The sequence below is a fragment of the Eurosta solidaginis genome, chromosome 4 (genome assembly GCF_040869045.1).
Source record: "Eurosta solidaginis isolate ZX-2024a chromosome 4, ASM4086904v1, whole genome shotgun sequence".
In the NCBI taxonomy this organism is placed as follows: domain Eukaryota; kingdom Metazoa; phylum Arthropoda; class Insecta; order Diptera; family Tephritidae; genus Eurosta; species Eurosta solidaginis.
Genome location: NC_090322.1, coordinates 103577902 through 103594374, shown reverse-complemented (window position 1 = coordinate 103594374; position 16473 = coordinate 103577902). Strand labels below are relative to the sequence as shown.

The window sequence follows — 16473 nt, the reverse complement described above, 5'->3', positions numbered from 1 at the left end:
TGCAAGGTTTTGTAAGGTCACCCCTCCTAACTTAGGCCTGGTCCCTTGTACCTTTTGGGACCTTGTACCTCTTTGTAAACAAGACCATGTCCGTTTTATTCGCATTGACTTTAACCCGACATTAGTTGCCCAGGTATGAATATCCCGAAGCGCCCGATCCATGAAAGAACTAATCGTTGGAAGGCGCTTTCCACTTATGACAATTTCAACGTCATCTGCGTAAGCCGTAAGTTTACGGATCCCTCATCGAATTGCCTGAGCAATTGGTTGATTACCAGCGTCCACAGCAGAGGTGATAGCACCCCTCCCTGCGGCGTGCCCCTGTCCACTGATTTCGTGGCCTCGTACAATCCCCATTGTGATGTAATCTTTCTGCAATTTAACATGCAGCCGATCCATCTGATTAAGGCAGGATGGACTTTAATGTAATTAAGACCGTCCATAATCGCCCATTTTGCAACATTATTGAAAGCCCCGGCAATGTCCAAGAAGACTCCTAGAGTATACTCCTTATATTCCAGGGATTTATCTAAGCTTATTACCACCCTATGCAATGCGGCGTCTACCGACTTTCCTTTGGTGTACGCATGCTGTGTTGTGAAGAGCAGCTTTTCATCCACGTTGGGCTTTATGTACACATCTATCAGCCTCTCAAAGGTTTTGGGCAGAAATGATGTTAAGCTAATGGGTCTATAGTCTTTGGGATACACGTGACCGATCTTCCGCGCCTTTGGTAGGAAAGCTACACGAGCAGTTCTCCAAGAGTGCGGTACATGATTCAGTCTTATGCACCCATCGAATATTATTTTAAGTCACTCCACGACCGCCCTACTTGAGACTTGTAGCATGGCCGGGAATATACCATCTGGGCCCCGCGATTTAAACTGAGAAAACGTCTTCACTGCCCACTCGAAGTGTTAGTGATGTCTGCTGGCTCTTCTAAACCGTCTCCCGATGGGAAATGTGTATCGAGAAGCACCTCAAGGGATTCCTCACTATTACGTGACCATTCCCCGTTCTCTTTCTTTATTAGTCCCTGGACTAATTGTTGGACTTTTTTCAACCGTGCTGTTTCGCTGGAGCTTTCTATGCCCGTACAGAAACTTTTCCAAGAGTTTCTCTTCGCCCTGGTAATTTCACGCTTGTAGATCCTCAGTAGATCCCTGTACTCGTTCCGACACGCTTCGCTTTCCGCGGTCTTTGCGAGCTTAAACATGTCTTTTACCTGCCTTTTTAGAAGACTCAGCTCATTGCTCCACCATGGCGGCTTTGCTTTTCTTCTGAATCTTCTTAGAGGGCAAGCTTTGTTATACGCAGTCATAAGCGTCCTTGTTAGGAATTCATTCGACTCCTCCAGTTCCTCCACATTAGCAACCTCTTTGGGTTGTCCCAGTTTTTTTTCTACATGTTTCTGGAATTTAGTCCAGTTCGTTGACCTAGGGTTTCTAAAGGTTTCTCCCTTACCTACCCTCTTTAGGGGGATGCTGAAGCTGATATACGCATGGTCGGAGAAGGATGGTCTATCAAGAACCATCCAATCATATCTCGATATATCACGCTCGGAGCTCAATGTAATATCCAGAACATTGCTGGATGTTGGACCAATGTATGTAGGGACATTTCCCCTGTTGGCTATCTGAAAATTGGTTTGCAGGATGTAACAAAACAGGAATTCGCCTCTGTCGTTCGTATCTGCTCCTCCCCACGCATTGTGGTGCACATTTGCATCTGCGCCTATGACCAACCGCCCTTTGCGCCCTTCCTCCTGTACTAGCCTTTTGCACTCCATCGGTGGAACCTCCGCAGCATGGGCCATGTAGCAGGACGCCAGGATAAATGCCTGCTTATTCTTTTGTTCAACGGCCACCGCTACGAGATCCTCAGTGGTGTAATTAGGCAGCATATATGATTGCAGCTGTTTCCTTACCATTACTACAGCTCGCACCCGTCCTTCCGTTTGCGCGTAGTAAAAGCCAAACCCGCGCGCGCTAAGTGCAGAAACCTTTCCTCCCGATGAGAGCGACGGCTCCTGGATCAGCGCCACGTCAAACGAACCCTCCTCAAGGGTTAGAAGGAATTCGCTCGACGCCACTTTACTGTGTTGGAGGGTTATCTGTAGGACTCGCAGCACATTGGGCTGTTTGTCCCCCTCCAGCACCTTCATCTTGGCGTCGTAGTCCTCCCCTTGCCCTTTTGGTTTAGAGTATTCGATGCCCCCTTCAGCCTCTCGTGACTGTTGTGGCGGGTGTTCCTCTGAGCGAGTCAAAGCACCATTTAGCGATTGGTCCTCTTCTAGCACGTTCGTGGTGACGCCGGGGACCTCCACCTGTCTTTTTTTCCCTTGGGTTTTTGAGGTCCTTTTTGACTTCGCCCACTTCTATCCGTGTTGGGGTTTTTATCCTCGGGACTTCTTTTCCTGAGTCGCATGTCGATTTTGCCAGTGCCAAAGGACATTTTGCCAAGCTGCGTGTACAAAATATCCTCCGCCTGCTTGTTTATTTGGAAGATGTACAACTGACCACCCTCGGTAGGCTGAGATACAGTAAGTACCTTCCAATCCTGTGTCGGTAGATTCGGATTCTGATTCTGCAGAAGTCGCAGTGTATCCTCCGACTTCATCAAGCATGGTATCCATACCTTAACTTTTGATACCGTAGGGATTTATTTGGAAGATGTACAACTGACCACCCTCGGTAGGCTGAGATACAGTAAGTACCTTCCAATCCTGTGTCGGTAGATTCGGATTCTGATTCTGCAGAAGTCGCAGTGTATCCTCCGACTTCATCAAGCATGGTATCCATACCTCAACTTTTGATACCGTAGGGATTTGTGCTTTATCCACCACCTCAAACCGCGCGTTCGTGCCTTGCCTTTGGAGGTTTGGAACCACTTCCTCCAGCCACTGCAAGCTTGCGATGTTGTCGCACGCTATCATCTTCACACCATTATACCATCCCTCCGAATCAAAGGTTGGAAGGGGCTTACTTGGTTGTTCCCGCATCATCTTAAGCATCAAGCTAATAAGCTCCCGTTCCACATATCTCCACCTTTCAGTAGTCATTTGTCCGAAAGGACTGCTACGATCAACCAGCGCCACAGTCAGTGACTGCTTTGCCACATCACTCATCTTCTCGGGAAAAGCAGGAGTCTTAGTGTTATATCCCTTTGGCAGCTCCGAGAAAGCCGGAGTCTTAGCGTTAACTCTCTTTAGCGCCTCCGAGAAAATTGGAGTCTTAGCGTTATCTCCCTTTGGCTTATCTCCTACTTCCGTAATTGGAACTTCCCTCTGACTCGCAGCTTTCGACGTAGTTGCTACCTCGCTATTGGAGCCCATCTGTCTTACAGCTTTGGGCCTACTTGTATTGTATATGCGACTGCCCTGCTTCGCGGCTCTAGGACTGGTTCCTTACTGCCTCTTGAAAGCAGGCTTGTCGCCTTCCGCTGAACGTTGCCCCTTCATTCTGTCATTCGACGATTCTTCCTCCTCGTACCGGTTGCAGAACCGAGGTTTTCTCGCAGCAAACCTTTTGAACTGCCTTCGACCTACTTCTACCGTTTCATGGGCCCATTCCAAGCGCTCGATCTCCACTTCTGTTGGGTCGACCACTACTCCCAAGCGTTGTACAATTCTTAGTGCTGCACGGTACTGCGAGAGAGCTCTTTTACTTCCTCTGCTCCGTACCCTTCTCCACTCTTCTACTCCGTTTTCATTTATGTGCTTCTCCAACACGGAGTTCATTGAATCAGCACTACTCTCGCTCCCCGAGTCCGACGCATCGCATAATTCGTATTTGTCGTCCTTGGATTGCGACTCAGTTCTCCTCTTTACATCGTTCTTATTACAATCAGGTAATGAGTCGTTCATCTTGGTCGTACGACCACTTGCCCGACAAGGCGGGCTCAGCGGTCCAGTATTGTATACGGGGAAATAACCGCCCGCCACAACAGCGCCACTTACTGTGGTAAGGCCACTAATACTTCCCGAGGTGGCCCGGTATCGGGAAGGTTCCGTTCGAATACAGCCGAATTTATCCCCTGACTGCAAATCGTCCAATAGGCACGGTCCGCATAACACCCTGGATTAGGGGGTTGGCATTATTAGACAGCAAATTATTTAAAAATATATGTTTGCGTATACTGCTTGTTTTGGTTGTGGCATATTAGGCAAGCCAGGTATAATTGTGCTCTTTACAGTCATCTGATTGGGACCACTAGGTACAGATTGCCCTGGCGGTGTTGTTGCTGGAGGCTCTGGCGAATACATGGAAGTTTACGCATTGGCTCGAGGCTTCTAAATGAATTTGCGAAAAATATGTGCAATTATTGCACCTATTCAGATTTGCATGAACGTTTTATATTTACCTGCAAAAATTATATATATTCCATAATATTTAATGCCCCAAAATTAGCACAACCACTTTAGAATTCATTACAAGCAATTTAGGCACAATAATTTGTAATTGTATCACAATCGCACAATATAAATTAAAGTATATCTCTTAACAAAAATTTTTCACCACCGATATGGAACGCTTAATTAGAAATGGCGGATTCGCAGAAAATTTTTTAGACCTATTTGAGGATACATACCAGCAAGCATATACGAATCGGACATTGCAGTTAGGCCATCTCATTTTTTCATACTAGCAATTGTGGAACAATGTGGGATTTGTTGTTGTTGGTCGCCATTTTCGGTCACTAGATTTTTGCTGGGTTTATATTTTACCGACCGGAAAGTGATTTAGTAACACATTATATAATCAAAAAACGATAGTTAGTTACTACGCATATTTTATTAATTTTGTACCACATCTATTTTTACTTTCATGTGCTAATAAAGATAAAACAAAACGCCTCGAAGTTTTACTTATTATATAAAATACCTACAGTTGCAAACTATAAAGCAATAAGTAGCTGCAATAAACTTTTAAAGAACAAGTAAGGAAGGCTAAGTTCGGGTGTAGCCTGACAATACATACTCAGTTGAGAGCTTTGGAGACAAAATCGTCTTTTTCATAGATACATACAAATGGTAATACTAAAAAGTGGAGCAACTTGCCTTTGCTATCTTTCTTCAGCTATCAATTTGTTTTATTTGAATATTTTTTTTTAAATTGGAAATTTGGTTAAATTTGAACGCATTTCTTTATCATTTTTTTTTAAATCAACCCTGAAATATTTTCGAAGCGCTCTTAATTATGAGTTCGATAAGAGTCCGAAATATGTGAGAAATATGTACCTCGAGAAAATCGAAACATATAATCATAAAAAAATCATATATGACTCCTAAAAGGTGGAAATTAAGAGCCGTATGCCAATAATGTATTTTTAATTTTGATATATGGAAGTCTAAATTTATCTCGATTAGCATATACCGTTGCGGAATACCGTTATGCGAACAAAATTGTTGATAGGTGGAAAATAGCCTCGATTTCTCCTATCTTTAAATCTGGCAACAAAAACATAGTAACTAACTACAGACCCATCTCTAAACTGCCCACTTGCTCTAAGCTCTTTGAAAAAGTGGTAAAAGAGAAGCTATCCTTTGTAATAAAAGGTTCCATAGATGAGTGTCAACACGGGTTTGTCAGTGGTCGCTCCACAGTTACGAACCTAGCCTCATTTTCTCATTTTTGCATTTCGTCTTTCAAAAATGGACATCAAGTTGATGTTGTATATACTGACTTCGCGAAGGCATTTGATACTGTCACCCACAGCATACTATTAGGCAAGCTTGAACTATTGGGTTTCCATTCTACCTTTTTACGTTGGATTGGGTCCTATCTCACTAATAGAACCTCGTTCGTCGAAATTGAGAATACCAAGTCTTATTCATTCATTGCCACATCTGGGGTACCTCAGGGTAGTATTCTCGGGCCAATTTTATTTCTTTTTTTATAAATGATATAGGAACATGTTTTAGGAGTTCAAAATACCTGCTCTACGCAGATGACCTAAAAGTTTTTAGAACAATTTCGAGCATGTCAGATGTGTGTCTTTTACAAGAAGATCTAAATAGATTAACTAATTGGAGCATTATAAATAATCTACTTTATGACGCTTTCGAGAAACCTCTATACGATTAATACCGCGTATTCAATTGCTGATGATAATCTCTCTAGCGTCAGGGAATTCGTTGATCTTGGAGTAATGTTTGACTCTGGTTTTACCTTCGCGAATCATATTAGCTCCATTCTTCCTAAAGCCTATTCCAATTTGGCTTTCCTGCGGCGATATGGGCGAGCTTTCAAAGATCCATACACCAGAAAAATTTTATATAATTCTTTAGTTCTCTCAAAGCTGGAATATGCTTCCTTAATTTGGAACCCAATTTATTCCTCTCATTCTCAAAGACTGGAAAGAGTACAGAAAAGTTTCACTCGATTCGCACTCCAACCGCTTAATTTTTTAGAACCAATACCTTCTTACCGCGCCCGCTGTGCCCTCATAAACATGAAGTCGCTTGCGGCCAGACGTTATATTCAATCTCTGCTGTTTGTGTATGATCTTATATGTGGTTGGGTTGCCTGCCCGGAACTACTAGCGCAAATTGGCTTCAACGTCCCGAGCAGAACCCTTCGTGCCCAATATCCGTTCCACGTGAAAGTTATCGGAGCTAACTATCACAATTTTGATCCAATCTCTAGGGCCATCAGTGAATATAACAGGATCTTTTTTAGCCTTGAGCTTGACTTCGCACTCCCGAGAGCGTCCTTTAGCGCTAAGCTTTACTCGTATTATGTATAAAATAAATTTATTAGCATTTAAGTTGAATGAATGTACATCTAGTCTGTAAGATTAATGAAATCATAGACTAAAAAAAAAATAAATGAAATGAAATGAAATGAAAATTAATATACTGTGAGATCTCTGCTCATCTGAGTATAATTATAGCTGCGTTGGTTTCGTAGGGTTTCTTAGATGGTTTATAAATGGTTTTTAATTCCATATCACATACGTTTGGGAAATATCGACCAAATTGTAGACCAAGGGTGACGTTTTTTGGAACGATTTTCCTTCATCCTTTGTCTAATAAGTGAAAATCACCATGTAGGAAAATGACCTAGGGTAACCCTGGAATGTGTTTGTATGACGTGGGTATCAAATGAAAGGTATTAAAGAGTTTTAAAATGGAGTGGGCCTTAGTTCTATAGGTAGACGTCCATCGAGATATCGCCATAAAGGTGGACCGTGGATGATTCTAGAATGTGTTTGCACGATATGGGTATCAAATGAAAGGTGTTAATGAGTATTTTAAAAGGGAGTGGGCCTTAGTTCTATAGGTGGACGCTTTTTCTAGATATCGCCATAAAGGGGGACCAGGGGTGACTCTAGAATGTGTTTGTACGATATGGGTATCAAATTAAAGATATTAATCAGTATTTTAAAAGGGAGTGGCCCTTAGTTGTATATGTGAAAACGTTTTCGAGATATCGACCAAAATGTGGACCAGCGTGACCCAGAACATCATCTGTCGGGTACCACTAATTTATTTATATATGTAATACCACGAACTGTATTCCTGCCATGATTACAAGGGCTTTTGATTTCGCCCTGCAGAACTTTTTCATTTTCTTCTCTTAATATGGTAAGTGTCACACCCATTTTACAAAGATTCTTTAAAGTTATATTTTGCGTCAAAAAACCAACCCAATCACCATGTTTCATCCGTTTTTTCGTATTTGGTATAGAATTATGACTTTTTTCAATTTTCGAAATTTTCGATATCGAAAAAGTGGGCGTGGTCATAGTCGGATTTCTCTCATTTTTAATACCAAGATAAAGTGAGTTCAGATAAGTACATGTACCAAGTTCAGTAAAGATATATCGATTTTCGCTCAAGTTATCGTGTCAACGGCCGAGCGGAAGGACAGACGGACGACTGTGTATAAAAACTGGGCGTGGCTTCAACCGATTTCGCCTATTTTCACAGAAGACAGTTATCGTCATAGAAGCTATGCCCTTACAAATTTCACAAGGATTGGTAAATTTTGGTTCGACTTATGGCATTAAAAGTATTCTAGATAAATTAAATGAAAATTTCTTTTATTTTTGTATTTTGTTGCAATGAATTGAATGGTGACATTTACATTTACATTTATTTATTTATTTACCAACATAGTACAGGGTAAGACCAGATATAGTCTTTTAGAAGTACTTCAACTAAGTTATTAAACATAAAACAGTACAAATATGTATATACTAACTTAAATCTGAGTAACATATTTACAATAAATTAAACCTTAACGAAAGAAAAGATAGTCAAAATCAAAGTGAGAAAAGGGCAAAGAAAAGAGAGGCAAAGATTTTAAACACCCTTACAATGTTTTGCATTGTTTTTATACAGCTTTATAGTACTTATTAGTATTACAGCCTTGTAGTTGAATCTATTTAGTCCAACGTTCACATTATCTGGGATTGAATTCCATAATCTAACAGCGCTAATGAAAAGTAGTCTAGATGAGGTTAAATAATTATGCAATGGTACGACCAGACTCTGATGTCTCAGTGATTTCACTGGCTTCAACTTTTCGAATAAGTAATTTGGTGTCTTCCACAATAATAATTTGTATATAAAGATACAATTCCTAGCGGCTAGATAATTTTCAAGGCTGCAAGAATTTTCGTTCGCCAGGCAGATATGTAATCATATCTGCCAATCCCGTAAACGTATCTCGTAGCATTATTAAACGCTACAGTAACTTTGTTGTATGACACTGAGTCCATTTTAGCATATACTACCTCAGCGTAAGTTATAAGTGGAATAATTGACTGCAGAACAAGTTTTCGCCTGGTTTCAACGGGTGTGAATGGGGCAGAGACTCTTAACTTCCGTAATATGGCATAAACATTGGTAACCACCCTGTTAACATGGTCAACACAAGTAAGTTTACAGTTTACAATAAAACCTAGACTTTTTATTCTGTCGACAAATTTAAGCGGACTAGTTCCAATATACAACGCAGGAATGTCAATATTATATACTAAACTATGACATATAGGCAAAACATAAGACTTAGATGCATTCAAACTCAACGAATTTTCAATAGCCCAAACTGTGACAGACAGATCGTTATTAATTTTGAAACACAAATCTTCAACAAGACCAATACGACTTGAAAAATGCAGTTGCATGTAATCGGAATATTCATGAATATTGACATACTGGCACACATCAAAAATATCATTCAAAAAGAGACTAAAAAAGTGGACCACAGACCGACCTTTGTGGTACGCCAGCATGCACAGGTTTAGACTGCGACAATGAATTCCCTGACTTAACTTTCTGCGTCCTATCCTTAATATAACTGGAAATAAGCTTTACTGAGCTATTCTCAAATCCCAAGTAATATTTCAGCTTCGAAGAAAGCAGATTATGATTCACAGAATCAAATGCTTTGAAGAAATCCAGTAAACAAAGAAGTGCTAGGTCGCCAGCATCAAAACTAGTTCTTATGTCATCCAACACTTTAACCATTGCTGTAGAACAGCTGTGCTTTGGTCTGAAGCCAGATTGCAATGGACTGAGTAATTTATTTTGCTAGATAAAGTTAGAAATTTGTGCTGCAATTAAATTTCCACATACCTTCGAGAATGTAGGCAGTATGCTGATAGGCCTATAATCACCTGCACAAGTAGCATTAGTTTTTTTGTAATAGGAAGTATAATTGCTTTCTTCCACATCGTGGGAAAACATGAGGAGGTGAAGCAGAAATTTATGATGTGTTTAAGTGGACCTAATATAAACTCCATTACTATCTTAATAAATCTTAGAGAGATTCCATCCTCCCCCAAAGCTTTCGATTTTATACTTAATAATAAAGACTTCAAAACATCAGCCTTGCCAATTGCATCAAATTTAAATTTGTTATCAGGGCCGGCATAGGAAGAGTAATATTTTAGCAGGGCTGGAGCATTGACGTCATTGTTAGCGCTAACAAAAAGTTATTTAGCTCATCCATATCCACATCACACTCCGTACTATCCTTGCCATGTATTTTAAACCTTTTCAAGTTTCTCCACAGCTCCTTGGATGGAAGAGAGGGATATAGCTTTGATTTACTGTACATACAATTTGCGTCTGATAATAATCTGTTGTTTCATTTCATACAGAAAATCAGGTCGTGGTCAGAAACAAAGGATATCTGCTCAAATTTTAGGACGTGGCAGGACTCACAAATTACAAAATAATCAAGAAGACCGGGTACAGAATTATTGTCAAATCTCGTCGGGCTAGCACTGTTGACAACACATAGACCTGCTGTTGCAAAATGGTCAAGTAATTTACTACAGTAGGAATCATTAACAAATAGGTTCACATTAAAACCACCACAAATCAAAATACGTTCATAATCAATTACAAATTCCGACAAACCAACAAAAAATGATTCCAATTGAATTTGAGTTGTTTCCATGGTTTCGAATAAAAAATTTTATTATTTGAATCAATTTAAATCTACAACTTAAAGCTAATTAGAAATTCAGATTAGATTTACTCTTTTTTTTTCAGATCAAGAATATTCAAAGGTGTCGTGGAATCCGATTGCTGTCGTAATTGAATTTGAAAGTAATAAAGTAAAGTAAAATATGAATTTAAAAATGTAGGACTAGTGATTGAGTCAGACTTATTATTGTTCTAAATCTAAATCCAGCAATAATTCTGCAACCCTTAGCAGAAGTATTGATTGGTTTCAAATCTAATTCCAACAGCAATCGTACCACGACATACTTTATTATATATGTACATGAAATTGTAACTTAAATTAATACAGTTCATATAAAAAATAAGTAAGTACTTTAATAATAACATAAACTCTTCGTTTTCCAATTGAAATCTTTTCCAAGTGAACAGAAAATTATTTTAAGCTTTAGAAAAAACTCCAATTATTTGAATAATCTACAACTTAAAGCTTAGTAGAAATTCAGATTAGGTTTACTTTTTTTCAGATCAAGAATATTCAAAGGTGTTGTGGAATCAGATTCCTCTCGTAATTGGTGAACTTAAAAATGTACCACTAGTAATTGAGTCAGACTTATTACTGTTCTAAATCTAATCATTCCAGCAATAATTCTGCAATCCTTAGCAGAACTATTGATTGGTTTCAAATCTAATTCCAACAGCAATCGTACCACGACATACTTTATTATATATGTTCATGAAATTGCAACTTAAACTGATACAGTTGATATAAAGAAAAGTAAGTACTTTAATAATAAATAAACCCTCTTAATTGGTTTTTGTTTTCCAATTGAAATATTTTCCTGTGCAAGCACATCGCTAACCTGTGTTGGCAAAAGATATGATTATACTGTCTTCGTTAGATAGTCGGACGAGCCGCCACTCGGCGAAGTAGAGATGACAGCAGCACCATCCGTACAGTGTGATGAATGCTTCACTGCCTTTTCCAATTGCTTGGCGCCAGCAATTTTTGCTGTTTGTAAAGCTTTAGCTGTAATACAAATATATAGATGGGTTAAAGTGGTTTTCGTATGTTATTCAACAACTCACCCTATACCATCATCACAGCCTTCTCATCGATTTTGAATATGTGTACTGTTTCAGTATTCAGACCCAGTTCGTTGATGGATATGTATACTATCCGTTAGGCAGACAATTGGGTGCGTTCAATTCATTCATATACTGTGGGTATTTGAGCCGTAGACGCAGATATTTTGATTATTTTTGCAGTGTAACATTTGTAAACAGTTCGGTTTCTCTGCTGTTACCATCATCACTAGGATCATAGATTTCTTCCACATTGTCACAGTTATTGATGGAGAAAATGCGAAAGCCATATTTACCATCCAATACGGAAATGGAACTGTAGAGGAAGAAATATTTTATAAAATTTAATAAAATAAAAAAATGATAGTTGTGTTAAAATGGGGAAAAGTATTGTATGTTAAAGTATAGCGAAGTTTGAATAGGTCTCATTCTTCATTCTTAGAAACATGTACGAAGGTACCTCGTATATTTAAAAATCCTCAACGCTCTTTTTGCAATAACTTAAAAAAAAACTCATATTCATCAAATTTCTGTTTAACTTCTACATATCAATAGCTACCATTACCACCAGAAGGAGTCACTATTGCTTCTACACCTATGCAATTGTTTCCTCCATCTATGAGCTTTGTAATAAAATAAACAGCTATCTCCCCAATCTCTCCCTCACTAGGGTAGGCACCTAGCCGTTGGTGTGAGGGCTTAGCCGATCTCAATAACGCCCGACTATGAGGCGGAGCTGTTTAGGACTGGCATCTACGCCGTTTGGCTCATAGGAGGGCGGCGGGATGTCGGTGACCAAGAACTGCCAACCCCCTAATCCAGGGTGTTATGCGGACCGTGCCTATTGGACAATTTGCAGCCAGGGGATAAATTCGGCTGTATTCGATCGGAGCCTTCCCGATACCGGACCACCTCGGGAAGTATTGATGGCCTTACCACAGAAAGGGGCGCTGCTGTGGCTGACGGTTCCTTTTCCGTATATAACACTGCACCGCTGAGCCCGCCTTGTCGGGCTAGTGGTCGTACGACCAAGATGAACGACTCTTTACCAAATTGTAATAAGGAGGATGAAAAGGGGAGGACTGAGTCGCAAACTAAGGATGACGAATACGCATTAAGCGGTGCATCGGACTCGGCGAGCGAGAGTAGTGCTGATCCAATGAACTCCGTGTTGGAAAAGCACACAAATGAGTAGAAGAGTGGAGAATGGTACGGAGCAGGGGAAGTAAAAGAGCTCTCTCGCAGTACCGTGCAGCACTAAGAATTGTCCAACGCCTGGGAGCAGTGGTCGACCTAACAGAAGTGGAGAGCGAGCACTTGGAATGGGCCCATGAGGCGGTAGAAGTAGGTCGAAGGCAGTTCAAAAAAGCACGAGAGGTGCACGCCGGCTTTTCCCGAGAAGATGAGTGATTCGATGGGTGCATAAGACTGAATCCTGTACCGCACTCTTGGAGAACTGCTCGTGTAGCTTTCCTACCAAAGGAGGGGAAGATCGGTCACGTGTATCCCAAATATTATAGACCCAATAGCTTAACATCATTTCTGCTCAAAACCTTTGAGAGGCTGATAGATGTGTACATACAGTCCAACGTGTTTTAAAAGCTGCTCTCCACAACACAACAGGCGTACACCAAAGGCAAGTCAGTAGACACCGCATTGCATAGGGTGGTAATAAGCATAGAAAAAGCCCTGGAATATAAGGAATATGATCTAGAAGTCTTCTTAAACATTTCCGGGGCTTTCAACAGTGTTTCTAAATGGGCGATTATGGATGGTCTTAATTACGTTAAAGTACATCCAGCCTTACCCAGATGGATCGCAATGGGGATTGTACGCGGCCACGAAATTAGAGGACAGGGGCACTCCGCAGGGAGGGGTGCTATCACCTCTGCTGTAGACGCTAGTCATTAACCAAATGCTCAGGTGATTCTACGAGGGACCAGCAAAACTTGCGGTTTACGCAGATGACGTTGCATATGGTCTTGTTTACAAAGATGTACAAAGTATCTAAGTTAGGAGGGGTGACCCTACGGGAGAAACCGTGCACGAAATATCTAGGAATCATCCTAGACAATAAGCTGTCATGGAAGCTCAACGTGGAGGAGAGGGTGAGGAAGGCTTCTACGGCACTTTATGCATATAAAAGAATGCAAAAGAACCGGCATATGCGATCAGAAGGCACTCGAAGACGATGCCTCAAAACTAACAACCAAATGCAATAATTATCATTTCACTTACACAAATTTTATAGTTTTTTTCTTCGGGAGTTGGACACAATCTTTTCATTATATTACTTAACAATTTAAAGGCTTCATTCTGTATTGAGAACGATAGCTCAGACGAACGATTCGCCTCCAAACGATTTCGTCTAGCAATGGTATTCTCTATCTTTACGTTTCTAACTAACAGGAAGGCAAAAGTAATTGTCAAGTGATAAGTTACCATCGTTTAACATAGCGCAAATACACTAGCGATTCGTCTCTGATCCGCAACGAAAGTTCGTTTCGTAATAGAGAATGAGGCCCTAAGATTAGACATTTGTTTCAATTTGTATTTTGACTTACCAGCAACAACAGAATCATGTTTAATTGTACGCCGTACAATCATTATAGCATCATATAACGAAGCTCAGTTTCTTCCAAAAATTGTTCGGCACCGCCACGTAAAATCAATGTACATGTTCTAACATTAACGCAACCTTTAAATAATTATAAACTATGAAAATAATATCAATGTCAAACCCACTATCAAACCTTGGAAAACGTTTAAACGTTCACCACCAACTTGACTTTCTTCAAAGTAATCACATTGACCCAAAACACTTGAATTAATACCATTAGCTGTATTCATAACCGCACCACCACAAGCTTTCATTGTACGTTTCAAATCTTCTTCTGGTACACGAACAGCACAAAACATATCACAATCTGCAAAATAGTGTGTACCAACATCACTAATTGGTAGTTTAGATAACACAACATTGACGCCTTACATAGCTAGTTCATTATACAGAATGCGCCATTCAGCATCAACAATTTTCTGATACTCTTGAACATTATCAACACCTACTTTTCAGAATCATCACGCTCAGCCTTGAAGTGCAAAACTATATTTAATAATGCGATTTTACATCTTTTGTATGACGTTGGGTCCATCAAAAAAAAGTACAGCGTCCACAACAATTTTAGAAAATAAATCTTTTCGTTGATGAATAAGTTTGGAGGACATTGCTGTGGCAGCGTGTTTTCCAATAAAGCACGTTGTTGTTCCTTTGATTGGCGCTTCGACACGTACAGCCATGTCATATTTTGGTCATGCATAATTATAATGCTTTACGTATAGCTTTAATGATGATACGTGCACGCCTTCCTCAACATATGGTTTAAGTTGTTTTAAGATTTCACCTGCTTAAAGTACTACTGAAATGGTGCCATCGCCGACCTGATAAGAGAAAGATTTTTATTCTACACATTCTAATATAACAAAAAACTTACCTCAGCATTTTGAGATTTGGCGATGTCGATTAGAGTTTTACGGCTGGATGCACAATATCCAATAGTTTCAAAATGGTTGCACCATCATTTGAAATTGTAGCATTACCACTGGAATCAATAATATGCTTGTCCATACTGCGTGGACCCAATGTAGTGCGTGCAGCGTCCACAATTGATTGCGAGGCATTGATGTTGGATATGAGTTGAGGTTTACCTTGAGAGCTATCGGTACCCACATATTTTTTACACAAAAACTCATATGTACCCAATAAAAGTTCAGGAGTTCATATTTATCGACACGCCGTCGGGTGTGGCCCAAATGTTGCAAATATACAGTTGGCACTGTTGAGAAAAAATATGGATCAATGAAAACAAATAAAAGTGAAAGATTTTTTTTACCATCTGTTGTTACTTTACACATAAGACATTGGTAACGACGACCAGCATCTACAAATTGCATATGAGCCTTGCAACGATTACATCTAATTGGACCCAATTCACCAAAATTTACAATGGGTGGCTCATATTCACCCTCATCCGTTCGTGCCATTGGTTAGACGGTAAGTGTAATGGACAAAGCTGTTGTTTTTAATATATCAGCTGTTGCAGGTATGCAATACAAAGAGGACCTGCAAAGAAGAAAGATCAATGTAATTGCCAAACAAAACGTTAATTTCGAATAGCGATAGCTAACGTACCGTGGCGAGGAGTTGCCCTGATCTTCTACCACATATTTTGTGGTCACCAATGGTGGTAATAAACCCTATTCATTAGTAATTAAAGCACCACCAGCGCTATTTTTTTATCGGATTTGGCATCTGATCGGGATCTAAACAGCCTTGGGCCTGGTCATACTGTTGGGGCTGTTGATATTTACCAGTAACAGGTGCAGGTGGTTGCTAAAGAAAATAACACAAAAATAATCATCAGCAAATTTTTAAATATATTAGTTGTATTAGCATACATTATAACAAGTATGTCCGGGTATTGGGGGTTAACCCGGCTTGGGTGGTTGACTGAGCATCGGCGCCTGTCCAGGTTGTGTTGGTGGCATCATTTGACCCATATAACCAAGTGGTGCACCTGGTTGTTGTAGAGGATAACCTGGCTATTGAGGTTTTCAATTTGTGCTCGATTTCCAGGCAACGAAGCGTATTGTGTTGTTGGTTCCATTTGTTGGAGACGTGCACGAAGTGCAGAAATTGTTTTCTGGAAAAATATTAGAATTTGTAATATTGTACAACTACAAACATAAATACATATTAAATTCACTTTCCAAACACTTACATCCAACATCGCTAAGTTGTTTTAATTTAATTTAATTTAATGCTCCAAAATTAGCACAGGCCTGCAGCTCAATTCGCGGAAAATGGCGGACTCGCTGAAAATGTTTTTCCACACAAAAATTACGTATTTCACAATACCTATGAATATAGTAGGTGCGAGAGAGCACGATATATTGTGGCAAAGCTA

General features: G+C 40.0%; 2 pseudogenes; both read right to left on the bottom strand.

Annotated features, from left to right (window-relative positions):
* The window catches only part of LOC137248637 (T-complex protein 1 subunit eta-like), a 528633-nt pseudogene that overhangs the window by 334693 nt on the left and 177467 nt on the right, over positions 1 to 16473 (bottom strand).
* LOC137247695 (T-complex protein 1 subunit eta-like) lies at positions 6541 to 15242 on the bottom strand (annotated as a pseudogene).